The sequence below is a fragment of the Pteronotus mesoamericanus genome, unplaced genomic scaffold (genome assembly GCF_021234165.1).
Source record: "Pteronotus mesoamericanus isolate MK-2021 breed Mesoamerican mustached bat unplaced genomic scaffold, CSHL_Meso_final contig_169, whole genome shotgun sequence".
NCBI lineage: Eukaryota > Metazoa > Chordata > Mammalia > Chiroptera > Mormoopidae > Pteronotus > Pteronotus mesoamericanus.
Window position 1 is genome coordinate 10,948,652 of NW_026555068.1, and position 18,663 is coordinate 10,967,314.

The following is an 18,663-nucleotide window of genomic DNA, read 5'->3' on the forward strand; positions in this document are numbered from 1 at the left end:
TGACCCCACAGAGCAGGGCTCACTTCAGTGGGGCCCTGATGCCCTTTGATTGTGCCATTTGTTGGGGTGCTTTGGCATTGTCTGAAGCTATTCACCAGGTGTGATGACTGTGGGAACTTCTAGGAGGTGCAGGCCAAGGTTAGCTGCTGCGTGTGCCCTTCCTGGCATGAGCCACAGAGCAATATACACATGACTGCTATGTGTGCTAGGCTTAGAGGTGCCTTGGAGAGGCCAGATGTGAACCAAAGCTGTCTGCTACTAATGCCAGGCCTGGGACCACTTAGCAAGAGGTATGGACACACCAAAGCCAGATGTTGCTTGTTTGAGAGATTTTAGAAAAATCTGAAGCATGAGCCAAGACAGGCCATTTGTATGGAAAACCTATTGGAAATGGCTTGGGTGGGCCAGGATCTCAGGAAGTCCTCAAAGTGGAGCAAATAGTCTTAACTAGGTTGATGGAGACTCAGATATGGTGTCTACCTGTAGGTCCTTTGTAGGGAGGGCTCAGCAAGGGAGGAAGAGCCTCTGTCAGCACTTTTGTCTGGAAGAGAGGTGCCACTCCAGTGTTTGCCCCGATGCCATACAATTGAGATTATCCCTATATGTCCCTGGTGCTTTTTAAGCTACTTCTGCAGTGCTGGAGTTCAGAAGGAATGAGTCCAGCAAGTCCACACACCAGCCATTGAAAGGGATGCCGAGGACTCCAGAAAGCCCTCCATCTCACTCAGCCACAACCCCCACTGGTTTTTCCAGCCGGAAGCTATGGGGGCTTCTTTTCCTGGCACTAGAACCCTGGGCTGGCAGGCACAGTATGAGGTGAAATCCCTTGCTTTTGAGGAGGTACTTCCACAACTGAGTTATCCCTCCCAAATTTTATCTGCCACACTTGGGTGTTGGACCAGTTTGTTCTGCATCTCTGCACCTCCTCCTAGTCTTGATGTGGCTTCATCTTTATGTCTTTAGTTGTAGGACTTCCGTTGAGCTAAATTTCAGGTGATTCTCAATAGTGGTTGTTCTGTAATTTAGTGTAATTTTGATGTGATTGTAGGAAGATACAAGTACCGTGTTTACCTGCGTCACCATCTTGACCAAAGCTTGGAATCCAGTCTTTATAAAGTGACTGTAAAAATTAGCTTTTGATTTCATAGCTTTTTATGAAGAATAAATGAGATAATGAGAGAGTGGTTTTTAAGTGGTAGAATGCTATATAAATGTAGTTTATTGTCATTTTTTCTCCAAATATTCTATGATATTTATTTAGGTCCTAGTCACTTCCATTTTTCTGGGCATTTATGTTGAGTGTTGTATGGTTTAAATCAACTATTTTGATTTTGTGTATGTGTTTATATACATGTTTTCTTAACTTCCTCATCATTTTAATAGTTCTTCCTCTTTTAATCCCTCATCCTATCTTTACTTTCTGGTATAATCTAAGTTATACTCTGATCTTTCTCAGTTTGCTTTCATAAAGAAAGAAAGAACAGAGCTGTTTGATGACATTTTAACCATTTTATCTCCATTCGCTTGCAGAAAAAGGAGCCATTACTTGTTTTCTGTGATCAGAATGTAATCAGGCTTTCACCCTTTGGCGATTCAATATTGCTGGGAAATTGTTCTGTTTATGAGTCCTTCACAGGAGAATGTGTCTCCATCAGTGCAATTTTTTGATAAAAGAACCTCACAGAACAATATAGGTTGAGAAGGAACACTCATGGGTACACTTTCCTCTTTTATCATTTCTGATTTTCCAGGGAAAAGTAACATATTGTGTCATTTAAGTCTCAAAGGAAATGAACAGAAAGGGCCATTTCTCATATAGGCTAGGAAATTGAGGTTACTTTATTATTCTCTTGTGGTAAAATGTTTAAAAATGATGAAGGTTTTAATAATTTTATTTTGTATCCTCTTAACAAACATGAAGGTACTTCTTAGACAGTCTTCCAAGAACTTGAATGTGAACAGTTACCATTAAACAATAATAAAATATAGTGTTAATGAAATCAAATATACTTGAATTTAATAAGAAAGCAAAACTGAGGAGTTTCTAAATGAATTTTAAAAGATCCAGAATGACATGAATTTATTCTCCTGCAATGATTTGATTCATAATAAGAAGCCAGGCAAGCAGGAAAGAGCAATGCTGGGAACACGTTCAAAAGTGTAACCGTGGAGGCTCCCTGAAGGTAACTGAAGTGCATTATTAGTTGGTAATTTCTCACAAGGCCACCATCAGTGTTGGAATAAATCTCTCTTTAATGGTGTGATAGGAATCTGGTCCTCAGGGGTGCAAGAGGATTCACTTTTATCATGTGTTAATAGTCACGTAGATTAAATGATATTTATTTATTTATTTTTTCAATTGTAAAAAAAAAGCCAAGAGGTTAACAATGCAAATGCTATCACCGACAATTTCTCTTTTCTTCCTGAATCTGCTAAACTCCTATGTATTAATAAGTCTCCATGAGCCCTTCTGAGGTTTCATGGTTCTTTTTAGATATGTTGATTATGTAATACAGTGCTTGGAAACAAAAGTCCATCTGATATTAAAATAAACAAACTTATTGTGCCTTTCTTTCCCATTTCCTACAGGGAATCTACATATCTCAGATGCTTTCACAATTTTTAACAGTAAAGTTAGTGCCTTAATCAAACCAAAGAATCCTCCACCACAAGTTCTTGAATCAGACCTCTCATAACATGTGCAATATATTCAGATTGAAAGGATTAGAAACAAAAGAATTTAGAATTTAAACCTTTTGAATTATTTTTCATGTTTGAAAGACTGTAGTTTTTTGCAGCACACAAATGGAGAGAGTAGTGCAAAATGCATCGTTTTATATGATAAATATACTTTCCACTAATGGCTGCCTCAGAGCAGAGTGAAAAATTACCACTTCTCAAAAGCAATCTAGACTGACTCAGTAAAGTTCACAATTTAGGAAGATCAATTGCTACTTTAGTTCCAAACATTGCAAAATGATTTCAGAAACAGATTAAACATACAATTGTTTTACAAATATAGAAATATTTTTTGGGACTTTATTCAACTTCTAAAACATAACATCATATTTGTAAATTCAAGATAGTTTCACATTGAAATAGACAATACTTTCCATAGAAGTCTACTCAAACTTAACTGGCCTATATTGACCATTCTTTTGTATTATTTCTTCCAAATCTTAGTCTAAGGAAATCTGCACTCTATCATAGGATTTTAATCTATTTTAAGGATTTTATAAGATTTTTAATTCTAGAAATAATGTTAAAGTAGATAAATTTATTTATCTATAAATGTCTTACTGAAAACAGAAACTAATGAAGTATGACAGTTCTATACTGGATCCATTTCAAACCAAATTTCCAATAATGACCTGCTATTAATTTAAAATTTATATCTGACAGTTATAACTTGGTACCTATAAAGCATACAAATATAATAATAACTATTTTATAGAAATTATTTTATGGAAAAATATTTATATGAAAAACCTCTAGATTTAGTTATTTATAGCTGTCAGATAACAAGAATTTTCTAATTATAATATACCTTTTCATAAACATTCATTGTATCACCTCAAAGATCAACAGTGTATTTTTAAAACACACTAAAAAGTGGAAAGGTAGGGGTTTATTTCATGTAACAGTGCTATTATAAGGCACCACTTGGTATATGAAAAAGCCAAAGTATTTCCAAATCATGGATTTTTGTTACTGGTTCTTTAACCATTAGACAGAATGGTTAGAAAAAAAGCTAATAAGCCCTGACTCGGTGGGTCAGTTGGTTGGTGCATCATCCCGTACACTGAAAGGTTGCAGGTTCGATTCCCAGTCAAGGCACATACTTATAGGTGGCAGGTACGATCCGCAGTTTGGGGAGCATGGGGAGGCAACCAATTGATGTTTCTCTTTCACATCAATGCTTCTCTCTCATGTCAATATTTTTTCTCTCTCTTTCCCTTCCCCTCTCTCTAAAATCAATAAATATATTTTTGTCTAAGGATTTAAAAAAGAAAAGAAAAGCTAATAACATTATCCACTAACCACATTATATTCCCTTTTCCATCATTTCTTGCTTTCAGTTTTTTTCATATAACAGAACATATAATAAACAATAATGTAGTACATGATCTGTTAAATAAATATCTTTTCTCAAATTTTCTAAGAAAATCTAAAATTAAACAAGAGTAAGAAACCCAAAGTTTACCTGCTCTATTTGCAATAGGCTATCCCTGTAGAGAGTGTGGAGTTTAGAAGAGTTGGGGGTGGCGGCGGGGGGTGGCGGCATCAGTGGTGGGGTTGAGAGGAATAACAAGACCTATGTTCTATAGAATATATTGAGGCACGTAGTCGAAAAGTTTCTCAAGCAAATATCATGGCCAGAGCAAAATTGGGAGCTCAGAATTTTAAGTTCCCTGCAAAGCTGACTTTGCCGATAGTCACACCTAATTAAATATTTCAGAATGTCCTTAGTCACTGCTACCGTCATTGCCATCATCATCAGATACATCATTTAAAGGAGCCTTCAATGGCTGTAAGAGTCTGGTCTGGCAGGCTGGCATGTGGCCATGTCCCCAGTAGAGCACAGGTCATAGCAGAAGTCACAGGCTCAGAGGACCGGTGAGGAAGAGGAAAGCTCTTTTCAGAGCAAAGCCCAGAGACGACAAAACCACATTAGCAGCGAAGGCGATGACGATTAAGAGGTGTGAATTTTGCTTTCTGACAACATATACAGAGAGGTGCCTCAGAGTCAGGAACCCAGAAGCAGCTTGTTCACTCCTGGGTGTTTTCCACTTTTGGCGGGTAAATCAGTAACACATTTATTTATGGGATTCATCTGTTCAGATTTCTCAGTGGCAGCACAAACTGCAAATGATTTAGTTGGTGTCTTGGTAAGTCATCCATTCCTAGTCTCCCACATCTTTGAAGGAATCAATAGGGACATTTTCCAGGGGAATAATATGATGTTTGTTATATTTTTTCTTCTGGATGACAATATGGCTATATACAAGAATATCATTAAATAAGAAAAACTGCCTTGCTTTGAGCTCTTTTTCTGCATAACTTAATCAATCTTTCTTCCCTATGTCTAGTATCTGCTTCACTGTTTGCCACGCGATCCACCGTCTTCTGCTAATAGGCAGGCCCTGAGCCAGCCTGCTCCCCAATCCGGCCTGCTCCCCAATCCGGCCTCCTGGACTCCCAGGGTGTGCGGGTGGCTGGTGGCTGCTTGCAGGTGCCCCCCCCGCTCCAGCCTCTCCTCTGAGTGCCCAAGGACCCGCTGCTTCCCACACGCCCGCGGCCTGGTGCAAGTGCCCTGGCACGAGCACCCGATTAATTAATGTTTAGACAAAGCTAATCTTCTTAATAGAATTGTTTAACCTTTTGTAAATGAGGACACTGAAGACTTGTTGAGCACTTTAGGCCTCTTTAGAAGGGGGCAGTTAGGGGATGTTTATCACAGAGGTGGCCTTGCTCCTTTTACCCCCTCACACATGTCCTTCCCTCTGTCTTGAGAGGGTGGATGGTGAGGGTCACAGACAGGTAAGGAGTGAGGACACGTCTGTTGCCTGTGGACGATATGCTAGAGGCACAATGGGTGGCCTGCCTCATCTGCCCACCCTTCAGAATGCCAGGGAGATGACATTCACAAAGGAGAGGGCTGTTTGCTGCCCCCGGTTTGGTGGGGAAAACTTGGGGTAAGCTGAGAGCACAGACAGAAATGGGAAACCCTCCCTTCTACTGGCTCTGTGACCCTGCAAGTACTTAGATTTTAAACTTTCATTCCTCATCTATAAAATGCAGATAGGAGTCAACCACCAGTTAGGGTTGTGGGGAGTAAATGAAGGAATTAAATAAGACCCTTAGCAGAGTGTCTGGTGTACAATAAAAGTTCACAAATGAAAGTTATTTTTATTATTATATAATTTCTGTTTTGCTTCTTTTGATGTGAGACCCTAGGCTTTCACTAATATAATCCTGTGCTGTTGACTTAAAAATAAGATAGAAATGGCTCTTTCTTTGGAGCGTAACAGAGTTCATACCAAGAATTTTGCAGACCTCTTAAAAAGTATACACACCCATATACACACATACATGGCAATATACGGGTGATGTATATAATGTATATTCTTTCTATCTATTATCTATCTATCTATCTATCTATCTATCTATCTATCTATCTATCTATCTATCAATTTTTTTCCCCTGTAGTAAAATATCTGGGCCTGGTCTCTTTAGCTGTTAACTTGGGAGAGACGCTCACTTGGCATGAAAATAAATCCCTGGGCGAGGGCCCTGCTTTAGGCCCTCGTGGGCCCCTCCCAGTCTGACTTGCCTCCGGATCTTCCTTACTGACAGCTTCGCCTCTCACTCGCCCTGCCCTGAGGGGAGAAGCCTGGAGGAAGGGAGCCAGCTCAGGCGTTCGTCGGGGTGACACAGGGGAGTCACGGGACAAAACTGAGTTAGGAGCTAAGAGGATGCCTCTCAGGCTGGGATGACAGCCGTGCAAAGGGTCCCAGAGAGGGGCTGCGGGATCCTCTCCCTGAGGTAGGCATGGAGTGTGGGGAGGAGGGTCGATTCACCAGAGCCTACCAGGCTTCCTGTGATGGAACAGGGCCACCAGGGGATCGATTCTGCCCCCCGGGGGTGTGTGAGGCTAAGAGGGACAAAAAAGCAGACTGGACAGTCATAGGCTGGTAATGAATGCAGGGGGCATGAAGAACACACTCTCTTAGGAGTGGGAGCCAAAGGAGCTCCCTGCTCACAAGGCTCCTCGGGTAGGGGCCTCCGTTAGGCCTTGGGGACAGCTCACAGGGGGCAGGGCTCTGCTTGCTCGAGGGGCTTCTCAGCAAGGATGCAAACATCATTACCACCCACCCCCCTTAGCCAAAAGCTCTTTACCTTATTGTAGGGGATAAACATTATAATCATACTGCCTTTTGCTTGTTGAAGCCTTGCTATTGTACATATTATAATCATTGTAAATCTGGCTTAACGTTTATTATGCCCACAGGGTACCTAACGCCTTAGTAAATTTTCTCTCCTCTATTATGCTCTCGTTTTGTCCTTCTCTAATTTTTGAAGCAAGGTGGCTGTATCAAGGACTCCAGTATTAGTTAGAAATTTAATTTCTTTAAGCAGTCAGAAGATTACAGCTGATGACATTTAGTGAATAATTTTTTTTTCCTGGAAATGAATGTCTGCCATAAAATTGAATAATAGATAACCACTGAGATATTTATCTAGTAGGAGCCTTATGGGGAGGGGAGCCATCTCACTGAATTAATAATCGCTCCTTCTCTGCTCGCTCCCTCCCCAAATGAAGAACTTGGTTCCCTACTTTGTAAAACATGAATCTGACTCCTAAGAAATTCATTGGAACAGGAGTGGGCCCCTGAGCTGGGACTCGGAGAGAGATTTAGCATCTCCAGAGACTTGTTCACGGGCAGGCTTACTTATGTAAGAGCAGAGGTGTGCCAGGAAAACAAATGAAGCTGGTGAGAAGAGAGAATGGACAAAAAAAAAAAAAAAAAATCGGATCAGAGATAAGGGAAAAAGGAGGCAGGGTGCCTTCCTAGTTTCAAGTTCTCATCCCTTCGTAAGGCCTGCAGCGTTCAAACCTGCCCCAACGTTCGGTGATACACCACTGCATTCAAATACCCAAATTTAATTTTTTGCTTAAGCTAGCTTGAATTATTAATTTTATTTTTGTTACTTGCTGCCAAAGCAGCTTTAATGAATTGAGTAAATATTCCAGGTAAAACTGCCATGACCACTGGTGTTTGCTTTGGTGGGAGGGTGGGAATGACGGGACGTTTGGTCTCTGCAGCCTCATTTCGAGTTGTCCCAGTTACCTTATACCTTGTGCTTAAAAGTGTGTTTCCCTTGAAGAGGCTCTTGAGAAGCAAACACTTTGACCTTGAGTTCCCCTAAAGAATTGGCCCTGAGATATGTGAAACCTAAGAAAAACAACAGCTTTCTTTTCAAAATGTTAATGTTCCTTGTGTTTTTGGAGCTGGAGACTTGATTGCACCTTTGGGGGCCTACAGTTCTCTTGTTTTGGAAAAACACCCTATAGGTTTTGTAAAGTTAAAGCCCAGATCCTACGTTGGAAAGGAGACAAGGAGAAGCTGAATTGCTCTATGTGGTTAGGTCAAAGGTTGTCTTCCTCAGGGGTACAATAGCATCTCTGAGATGATGTGTGAGGGGAGGCTGGCCTGCGATGACAGGAGAGGGGGAGTTGGGCGTAATTGTTGGTGGGTTTTCCTTTCTTCTGGGTGGTGGTGAGCCCAGGGCCTTGATGCCCACCTGCCTGGGTTTGAATCTCAGCTCTGCTGGTGTGTCAGTCAGGAGGCAGCTGGGGGGCAGAGCCACACTCGCTACCCAAACAAGAGAGTTGAGCAGAAAGATTATGAACTGGACAAAATGTTGTTAACTAGGTGACTAAAAGTGTTTCACAGGGGTAGCAACCGAAAGAAGCACTTATCACTTCTAGAGCTCAGGGAACCATGAGAAGAGGTTGGAATAGTTAGCATTTACATTTTGAGGGAGGAGCCTGAGGGAGAAGAGACTCAGACCTCCGAGGAGGCGCCACTGCTTGGCTGGTAGTGGGGTCTCTGAGCTGGAAGGAGGGGCCAAAGGACCCAGGTCTCTTAAGAGAAGATGCTGGTTGTCTAGTGTTGGCATCTTGAGAGGTGGGGGCAAAAGAGAAAGGTGGTTCTGCAAGTGGTGCTGTGCATGCACGCACAAGTGTGCCAGTCCCTTATGCCTTCTTCCAGCTTTCAGCCAGAATCCTTTATGGTAAGTGACGGCCTGATCTCAGCTCCATTTTGGAAGTTGGAGGTTGGACCCACATGCATGCTTGTGGCAACACAGGATGGAGATAAGCAGTCACTTGAGAAGGCTGGTTCTGAGATGGTTAGGGGTGAAGTGCGGCGTTGTATCGCTGAGAAGCAGGTCCAGGTGCAGACCATGCAGACTGGACAAATAGGATCCATCAGTGGAAATAAGAGCATGTCACAGGAACTCCCAGAAATATTTTGGGGAGAAGAACTTGGCCAAATGGAATTGGGTGGGAAGGACTTAGACTTTTGTTTTTATTAAATAATTCATTAGTTAGTGAACAAGTCAGATATTATGACCACTTCGAAGATCATTTAAGAAACTAAAGGTATTTATATATAATTTAACAAGAAAATGTTAGGGTAAGAGTGCAGAGTTAAACATAAATTTGTTTGACATCAAGCAAGCCATAAATCTTTTAGATTATCTCTTCTACGAGACAGAAATTATTTGCATTTCTAACCAAATAAAAATCAAAAGCTAAATATATTCCCCTAGGCAATCCTTGAGTGTCCTTTGCCCTACTATTATGTTGAAAGGATATGTCACTTTCCCACTTTTTTTGGCCTTAATTTCAAGCTTTGGGTAAATTTCCTGACATTATTTAAAGCATAAAAAAAGGTATGATCTTGAAGTCTTCCTTGGATTGTCTTACATAAGTCTACATGGCAGTTAGGTATATTAGAAGCCACCTGTGGCTGAATTCTCTTTTGGATTCTTGGCCCCTTGCCTACCCTGTTACTTTTGGGACTTTCGACTTGCTTAGAGTCCACTCAGTCCATCAGTACTGGGTCCCTGCTTTTTGCCTAGGCTGTTTTATTAGCATGATAAGGACTTGCTAGCCAAGCTTCAGACTTAAATAAACCGACAGGTAATGACTTCAAATTGTTGCCATTGGTTATTCTTCACTTCACTTATAGATTTATTATCTATAAGTACCATATATGTATGACATACATGTTAACATGGAGACTCCACAGCCCCTTTAAATAAATACAATTAGTAATACTTTTTTTTTTGACTAATGAGTGCAAACAGGTTTTGTTTTGTTAATGAAGAATGCTGATTTCTATTAAAGATAACTGAAGGACTTGATTTTTCGACTATACAGCTACTCTTAGTGATCTTTGAGGAAATTAAAAAGCAGGAGATGTGCCAGGACAATAAAGAGAAATGGAAGAAAAAGAAAGATTTCACAAGTCATATACAGGGGAGGAAATTTCTACAACAGGATATTAAATAAATGGTTTGTAACGCTTAGAAAAGAAAGTGGTCACCCCAAGGAGCCCCTGTGGATTCATTAGGAAGTCAAGTCAAATGAATCTTCATGCTTTTATTTATATATTAGAAACAGTCATTTCTTTCTGCTCAGATTGCTTCTTTATTACTTACTTAAATTAAAAAAAAAACTATGCACGAGGACTTGAAGTACTTAAGTTGAGCATAATGGAAATAAGTACCTTTCATATTTTCTCTCAAGATATCTTTGTGCATATATTAGAAGAAACAAAAGTAGAATAATAGTTGCAATTAGGAGATTTAAAAGTCAGCTTTAATTTATTTAATTGAATTTTAATTGTGCTTCAGCATCACAACATAAGATCTCTGTAGTAGCAATAGGACTGGAGGAAAGAGCGTAATGCTCCCCATGGAGGCTGATATTCCTGTTTTGACTGTACATTAATTTGAGTTCTCTATTAAGAATGACAAATTTGGAGGAATTTTGCTAATGATAGGAGAAAATGCTAATATAATGCTATGCAAAAATTAGGTTTTTAATATAACACACAAAATTGTCTGCATAGTATGATTTCAACTGGATAGAAAAATGAGCTAGAAGAAAACTTGAGGAGCATATATTAAAACATTGAAATAATGAACTTTGAGTTGCAGAATTATATGTATAGTAAAGCACTATTTTTATAATTAGAATTAAAGTAGAAAGAAAAAAAGAGGTTTTGGATACTCTGCAGCAGGGAAAATATGAAATGTGTAAATATATAACTGCTGTGGTAAGTTCAATGAAGAAGAGCTAGTTTTTCTGCCTTTAAATTCAATGAGAATTTTTAATGTAAAATTTCATAACAAGGAAATAAATATCTTGTGCCTTCTTATGTCATATACAGTTTTATACCTATGTTAGAAGTAGAATAATTCACAGTATAAGAATAATTAAAATTAGAATAATTTATGTTATTATTTCTTGTAATGGTCTTTCATAAAAACCAAGGACATAATATTAAAAGTGAAGTCAGCAAAGGTTAACTCTGGGAGGAACCACAGTGTAATAATAGGTAGATTTTGAGTGGTTAACCTGGTCCGAGAATAGATCCTAAGAATAATTGACTTAACCAAGGTCACAGCATATGTTAATGGGGCAGCCAGAATTAGATCTTATAACTTGATTTTTCAGCCTGACAATGCTATCCATTCCCCGTATCTGGCCCCAAAGAAGAAATATTTAGCCCATTTCAGTTCCTGTGAATCATCATTCATCATTGACTTGAATCCCTTACCCCACAATATCCTATAGATTATACTCACCTACCTTTATTTTCCCCTGGCATCAAATTACTCTTTTATTGCAAATCCTATCTTTTTTTGAATGAGTATGTGTGTTTGTGTGTCTTAGATTGACAAGTCTTGAGAGAGTAAGACACATTATATGTCCTGATTTTAGCCACAATAGACCAAACTGAAAACACTTGTCCTTTAAAGATTAATGGAGAGAAATTATGGTATAACTGATGGGAAACTTATAACATGCTTTTAATATAATTAAAAATAATGTCTTCATTGGCTTTTAACTCTTCTCCAAGCCTAGGATTGGCTTCTTTCCAGACTAACACATTTTGGCCAGCAACTGGAGAACACATTTTAAGAAAACGAAAGAAAAATTCTTTTATCTTTGAATTTATACTTAATTGACCAAGATGTAGTTTGTAAAATTCAATATTAGATTATTATATTATGATGGAATCACTGGGTTGCTCTTAGTAATATTTTCATAAAGTCATGGGATGTTTTAAGAGTAGGAAGAAACTCACAGGTTTATCTAAACTTGTCTGATTTTCCAACTTAAGACACTGAATCTAAGGAGGTCACACCATAGCTAACCACTAATCCTGTGATTTTCTTTTCTTTTTCCATTCTCTCAATTGAAAAATAATTTTTTTTATCATCTATTATGTGCCTGATGGTACAGTAGTTCTTAACTAGTTAAAAATCAAAAGCCTTGATTCATAGCCTTAAGAAAAAATTCATAGCCTTAAGAACTAGGAGAGGTGTAGCATTTATTAATAAACATTAATTTATCATAGCAAATGTTGCATTGTATTACAGCTTTGCTCCTAGAGTTACAAAAGCTGAAGGAATAGTAAAATTTGCCTGGGTGGTCAGAAAGTGGTTCTAGTGTGGATGATACTGCATATGGACCGTGAAAGTCAAGCTGGAAGTCACTAGCTCTGGAAACGAGGGAAGCGTATTCAAGGCAGAGGGAAATGAGAGGCCCAGGATAGAAACGTATCAGTTTGTGTTTGATAGATAGTGAGGAGATGCGTAATCTTTAGGGAGTGATTGAGAAAGGAAAGGCTTTGTAGAGCTAGCTAAGTTGTAGATGCTTTATTCTACAATTAATGGGGCATTATTGCATAATATTAAGCAAGAAAATTACGTTTTACGGTTTCACGTGGATCTATATTTGGGAGGGATGACTGGTAGAACTGTGGAGGATGGACTGGGAGGCGGCAAGTTCAGATGAAGATTACAAGGTAATACACTAGGCCAATGAGTGTATGCCTTACAAAGAAGGAGGAGATATTTATGAGGTTAGAATTGGCAGGACCTTATGAGGACTGGGATAAGAGACAGGGAGCATCCAAGGAGGTAAACAAAGCTTCTGGTTTCAGATATAGGTCATGGCGATGCCATATTACCAGGCTATGGAATACATGAAAAGGATGGTTGGGAAAAAGCTTGCAGATAATGTTAGAGATCTTCAGATTACCTATGGTGGAATATTTAACATGAAGACATAAAGGAAATAATTTAAAATCTTTGTCTTAAGCTCAGAATAAAAACCTTGGCTGGTGTTATTGATTTTGGAGTCTTGAAAGTAAGTGAAAGTTGAAGCTAAGGAAAGGGAACAGAGAAAGAAGTCCAAGAGCAGAATGCTGGTGCATACCATATTTAAGGGATGGATGGGGGAGAGGAGCTAGAGTAAAACATGATTGTAAAGTTATTTGTGTGGCAGAGAGAGGATGAAGAGAACACTGTTGTGGAAATCATGTTACTTATGATGCTTTCAGCTGCAATTAATGGTCAAACTCAAAATGGCTATAATGATAAAAAAGATTTATCTGCTCATGTAACAACAGCAACAATAACAAAACATCCAAAGATAAGTAGACCAGAGAACAAGTGTTTTAGTCACAAAGCCAGCTCCATTTCTTTCTGATTATCCCAGAAATGCCCCCTTCTGAATGTTGGGTTTATCCCCAGGCTGCTGGGGACATGGCGATGGCAGTTCTGGACTTGTACACCATGTCCAGGGCTCCAGTTCTCACCATCTGCAACCGAGGCCTTTCTCCCAGTGGTTCTAATTGTGCGGGAACATCTTACCCCTACTGCCTATCAGTTTTACACTTCTATTTCATTGGCTTGACATTGTAATTCTTGAAGAGGTCCCTCAGGCCAGGGATCCATAAGCTGGTTGTGTTAGGCTTGGGTTTCTAAACTGAACACCAGCATGGAAAGTAGAGATTGGGTTTACCTCTGTAAGTGGAGAACTCATTGATCCCTCTTTTGTCTTGCCAAGTGAAAGGCTGTTAACCAATGCAGGTGAGGTGGGATAGGTGTTAGGCAGGGGGATGTCTGTTATGAAAGGCAAGGGAGGAGGGAGTTTCATAATAAAGGAGTGGTCATTCATATCAAAATCTGAATATCAGGTAGGATAGGTATTAGAAAGAGGTCATTAAATGTCAATGATGTGTTATTGGTGACCTTTGGGTGAAATGTTACTGAGAAGCGCTGGGGCAGCTCTTGAGGAATTATACTCTTTGAAAGAGGGTGGCAGCAGAGAAGAGAGATATAGGGAACATTAAATCAATTGCAATTCAGGGAAGCATACAAATTTGTTTGAAAATATTGTTTTATTTTATTTAACTGATAGGTTTGCACCAACTCCTTCCTTGTTTGAAAGGAGGAAAATTAATCCTACCATGTGAAAAGAGTGTGACAAGTTTGTGAACAAAAGGAAGTATGTATAAACAAAGAGAGAGAGGATAATGGTTAATGGCAAGGTGAAAGATAGCTGTTAAAATTTGAGAGATGAGATTTCTATTAACATTTCATTGACTTGGAATCATGCTATGTTTTTGGTATGTTTTGTTTAATTAGTCTGCTGTTGTGGAAAATGGACATACTTAATTTACATGGTTGACCTAAAGTATATGCACTTTGTAATTACACTGTAATTACATTAAAAAAGGAGAAGACAATTTTCCTCTAGTTGGCCAGACAGTCAGAGATTGGTGTAGGAAAGCAATAGGGCACATTTAGTCAATGTCAGGCTATAGAGTGTCCAGATTTTCAATGTTCAAAGTATAAAATAACAAACTCAACAAAAATTTAATGTTACTAATTCTGTGATAATAATAATATTAAATGTATTCTCATGTGACCAATAAGTTCTTGAAGTTTTCAGGGAAAAAGTAATTTCAGTAATGGTACCCATTTCATTTTCATTGGTATAGAGCTTTTCACAATTCATTCAGTTTTTCCCCTCCGGGTCATAATAATCCTGTGAATGAACAATAGGTGACATCTGTATTTCTAAATGGGAAAACAGAATCCTAGAACTGTTGCTAAGTGGTTAGCTGAAAGTTACCACTTATCCTGTCTAGGCTGCAGCCGTCCATTCCATCGTGAATGGATAGATATCAGGATATGCAGAATGGGGACCAACGATATCATGTTAGGACCACAGTGAAGCTGGGAGGGGTAAAACCGTGGGTAGACTTTCATTCAGAGTGGACCAAGCAGACTGAGGTGGGGTTAAGATAAAGTTAAGTAGCTGGACTAATAATTGACTCAGGCGCAGGCCAAGGATGAAATGTGCAGAAAGTTCACTTCATAAAGTGCAAAATGGATGGAACTGGAGAGTATTATGCTAAGGAAAGTAAGCCAGGTGGTGAAAGACAAATACCATACAGTGTCACCTAGAAGAAGAACCTAATGAAAAAAACAAACAAATGAGCAAAATAGAACCAGAGGCATGGAAAAAAGGAACAGACTGACAGCGACCAGAGGGGAGTGGGAATGGGGATAAGCGGGGCGGAAGGGGCAGGGTCTGGTAAAGGAACACGTGTCAATGACCCACAGACATGGTCAACAGGGTGGGGGTTGACGGTGGAAGCTGGGGGGGTGTGCGGGGAAGGTGAGAGCAGTTGGGAAAAATTGAGACAACTGTAATAGGACAATAAAAATAATAATAATAACAATACATTTATGTAATAAACATCTTGATAACCTTCAGGGGGAAAAAAGCATTCTAGTATACTCTCTCCTTTTATCATGAGAATGTCAGAGCCCAGAGAATTATGAACTGGGTGAGAGGCAAACTCTTCCCCACAAAACCAGTGACTTTCTACTACCCTAGATTGCACTTTGGAGTCCTCAAGGGGAAGAGCATAAACTTGAAGGAGAAGCAAACACGGAAGACAAGGGATGGAGTTCAGGGGCTCATTTCCCATCATGGTTCAGAAGATTGGGGAAGTGTTATTTCCCTAATGTCAAGGGAAAAATTGGCCTGGTCAAGTAGGATGAAAGAGATTCAAAGCTGGAAGGAAGACTTCTCAAAGTGTTATTTGCTACAAACGTGTCTAATGAATTATGAAGACAGACATTGGGAAATAGCCTGTGTTCCCTGCAAAGATACTGAAGTATTTGAATATTTCCTGTAGTGTTGATGCAATTTGTCTTGATTTTGGGAGAGGCAGTCAAATTTTTTAAGTTGCAGATACTTTCCAGTAGTAAGTAACTCTCTTCTGGGGGTTGGGGGTGGAGCAGGGAATGCAACTTCTGGCTGATTTATTTCCCTTAGAGCAAGAAGCAAATAGCCTTGTTTATTATTAGTCATAGTTATTACACTATTCATAATCTGTTTTCCCATAAGAATAGCAATGATACATGACAACATATATATAGAATAAAATGAATTTATTGTAGGATGCATTTCCAGTGACCTGAACAAGAAATTAGGTCTACAATATGTTCAAGCTGTGCTGGGCAACTCCAGTTCTGCCCCCAAAAACTCACCTTTGAAGGATAAGAATAGCAGACACTTTCCTAGCTGATATTAGATGGCAAGCTCTTCTCTCCAGGACAAGGCCGTGTAGTTTTCACTTTTTAATTTCTCAGAACTGTAGTCATGTTGCGCAATGAAGCAAATGTAGGGAAGAATATGTTGAAATGATAGTGATTTTTTATTATGATTTTCCCTATCACAATGATTAACTTATATTGAGTGCTTAATGTTCTAAGTGCTTTACATGTTTTAACTCACTCAATCCTTTTAACAAACCTGTAAGGAAAACTAGGCACAAAAATACTGTATATTTTGCAAGGTTAAATAACACAGCTAAATAAAGTTGAAACCTGGGATTTAATCCTACGCACGCTGGCTATAGATACTTCTGCCTTAATCACTACACCTCCTGCTTCGTGTGTGTGTGTGTGTGTGTGTGTGTGTGTGTGTGTGTGTGTATGGTATGAGTGAGGGAATATTTCCCTCCAAATTGCTAATAATTTATACCATTATAATTTATTTTATACTCTATTACTTCATTGGGTTATGTTGCAAATATTAAATTCTTACTTTTACTTTTTTCCATTGGTAGCTATTCTTGTGTCAGAACCATGCCATGACTCCATAAAATCTTTTAATATCTGCTTGTCTCATGCCTTCTCATTTCTCTTATTTTTAAAAAACTTTGCTATTTTTCCATATTATTCTATCTTTCCTTTTTTTTTCTTGTTTTCAATGTGTTCTCCTGACTAAGTAAAATTCTTCCTCCTCCAGAGTATGGAAACCTCAGGCCAGGAACATTCCTTTAAGATGATGCAGTAAAAACAAAGGTCAAGATGGACGCTGAGGCAGATAAAAAAATAACCTGGGGATGGGGATAGAGGTGTAGGGTGTTAGGCTTGTGTGATGAGTAATGGTCTCATCACTTCAGCATTGCTTTACTCAGTTTTTTTTTGTGTGTATGTATGTGTACATATACATATGTAGGCACACACATTATTTTAAATGGACTTCAATTGACATCTAGATACAGGAAGGGTGAAGAATTGGGGAAAGCAACTATTTTAGCTCACAAATAGTTACTTTCGGTAGAGAGAACCTGCTCTCTAGGCCAATATGTCTCTGAAACGATGGTAGCAAATATGAAGAATCTAATGGAATGGCAGAAGGATGATTCAGAGTTTTTGAATTATCTTTCTCAGTAGATAAGGTTTGGTGATACTCAGCAAAGAATCTTCTACAGTTTGGGGAACAAGGGGTGGGTAAGTTTGGTTTTGGGGAAAGAAAGTAGGAGTTTCTTCTATTTCCATGACAATAAAAACAGTTGATTGCATGCTTTCTATCAGCTAGGTGACATTTTAAGAGCTCTACCTACCTTATCTCTTGTGTCCACCCAATTCTACAAAGCAGGCAGTGCCATCCTCTTTTCTTGGATGAGGCAGCAGAGGACCAGATCAGCTGGGAGACCTAACTCAGATGATCACAGATGGTGATTCGGACCTGGGTTAAAATTGAAATCCTCCTCAGCCTGACCTTTGCCTGCCTGTCAGCCTTGTCTTATGCTGCCTAAAGTCAACCACACAGGACTTTTTTCCAGTTCCTTAAATAGTCTCCCTTGTAGTGGCAGAGGCCCTGCTTCCTATTCCCCAATGCATTCCCTCCGCCCACCCCCCAGCACACAGAGAACCTCCTTTTCCTGTCTCCCTGTAAATTTTGGTGGTTCCATATGGCTAATGGGACGGGGTGAAAGTGATGTACAACATTCCCAGACATGATGCCCGAAGCACCTCACATCCTTGACTGTGCCCGCCAGCTCTGTGCAGCTGGACGGCAGGACTTTGGCGCAGAGCTCCTGCCACTGCTCCTATGGGCGAGCGCCGCCCAGGCCAGCGGCTCGAAGAGCTGTGTTATGAGAAACTTTCAGTGAGTAAGTATCTGAGGTTTCAGATGGCTGGTTATAGCATCTACTATTACTAACCATGACTAAATCGTTTGCTGTAGGCTAGAGGTTGGCAAACTTTTTTTTTGTAAAAGACCAGAGAGTAAAGAGTTTGGGTTTTATAGGCCACGTACTCTTCTTTGTAACTATTTAAGCCTGGTGTTATAGTGTGAAAATGGCTTTAGATGATATGTGACTTTTAGGCATGGCTGGGCTCCAATAAAACTTTCTCTACAAAAAAGGCACTGGCACCATTTGGCTTGAGGACCACAGAGCTCTGCCGACCCCTGTACTAGGACCCCTGTACTAAAGGTCTAGAGCCGCATGCTGTTCCATTTCAACTTCTCTTTCATTGTCACTCCTGGGCTCAACCTGCCCTTATGGTCACTACATTGTTACTTACGTTTCATACCTTGGCTGCAATTTTAGGTGCATGGGAGGATGTTTCCCCTCTGCCCCCTTTCCCTGCCTCCCCCTGCCAGCTAGGTCAGCACCCATTATCATATGTTCCCTTAGCAACCACCTGGACTCACTTTTTCATAATAAGCCTTCCATTGATAATGGTTTGTTTGTTTCA

General features: G+C 39.6%; 1 pseudogene; it reads right to left on the reverse strand.

The window, feature by feature from the left end:
• Positions 1–4,466: 4,466 nt before the first annotated feature.
• LOC129064657 (pleckstrin homology domain-containing family F member 2-like) lies at positions 4,467–6,866 on the reverse strand (annotated as a pseudogene).
• Positions 6,867–18,663: the final 11,797 nt, after the last annotated feature.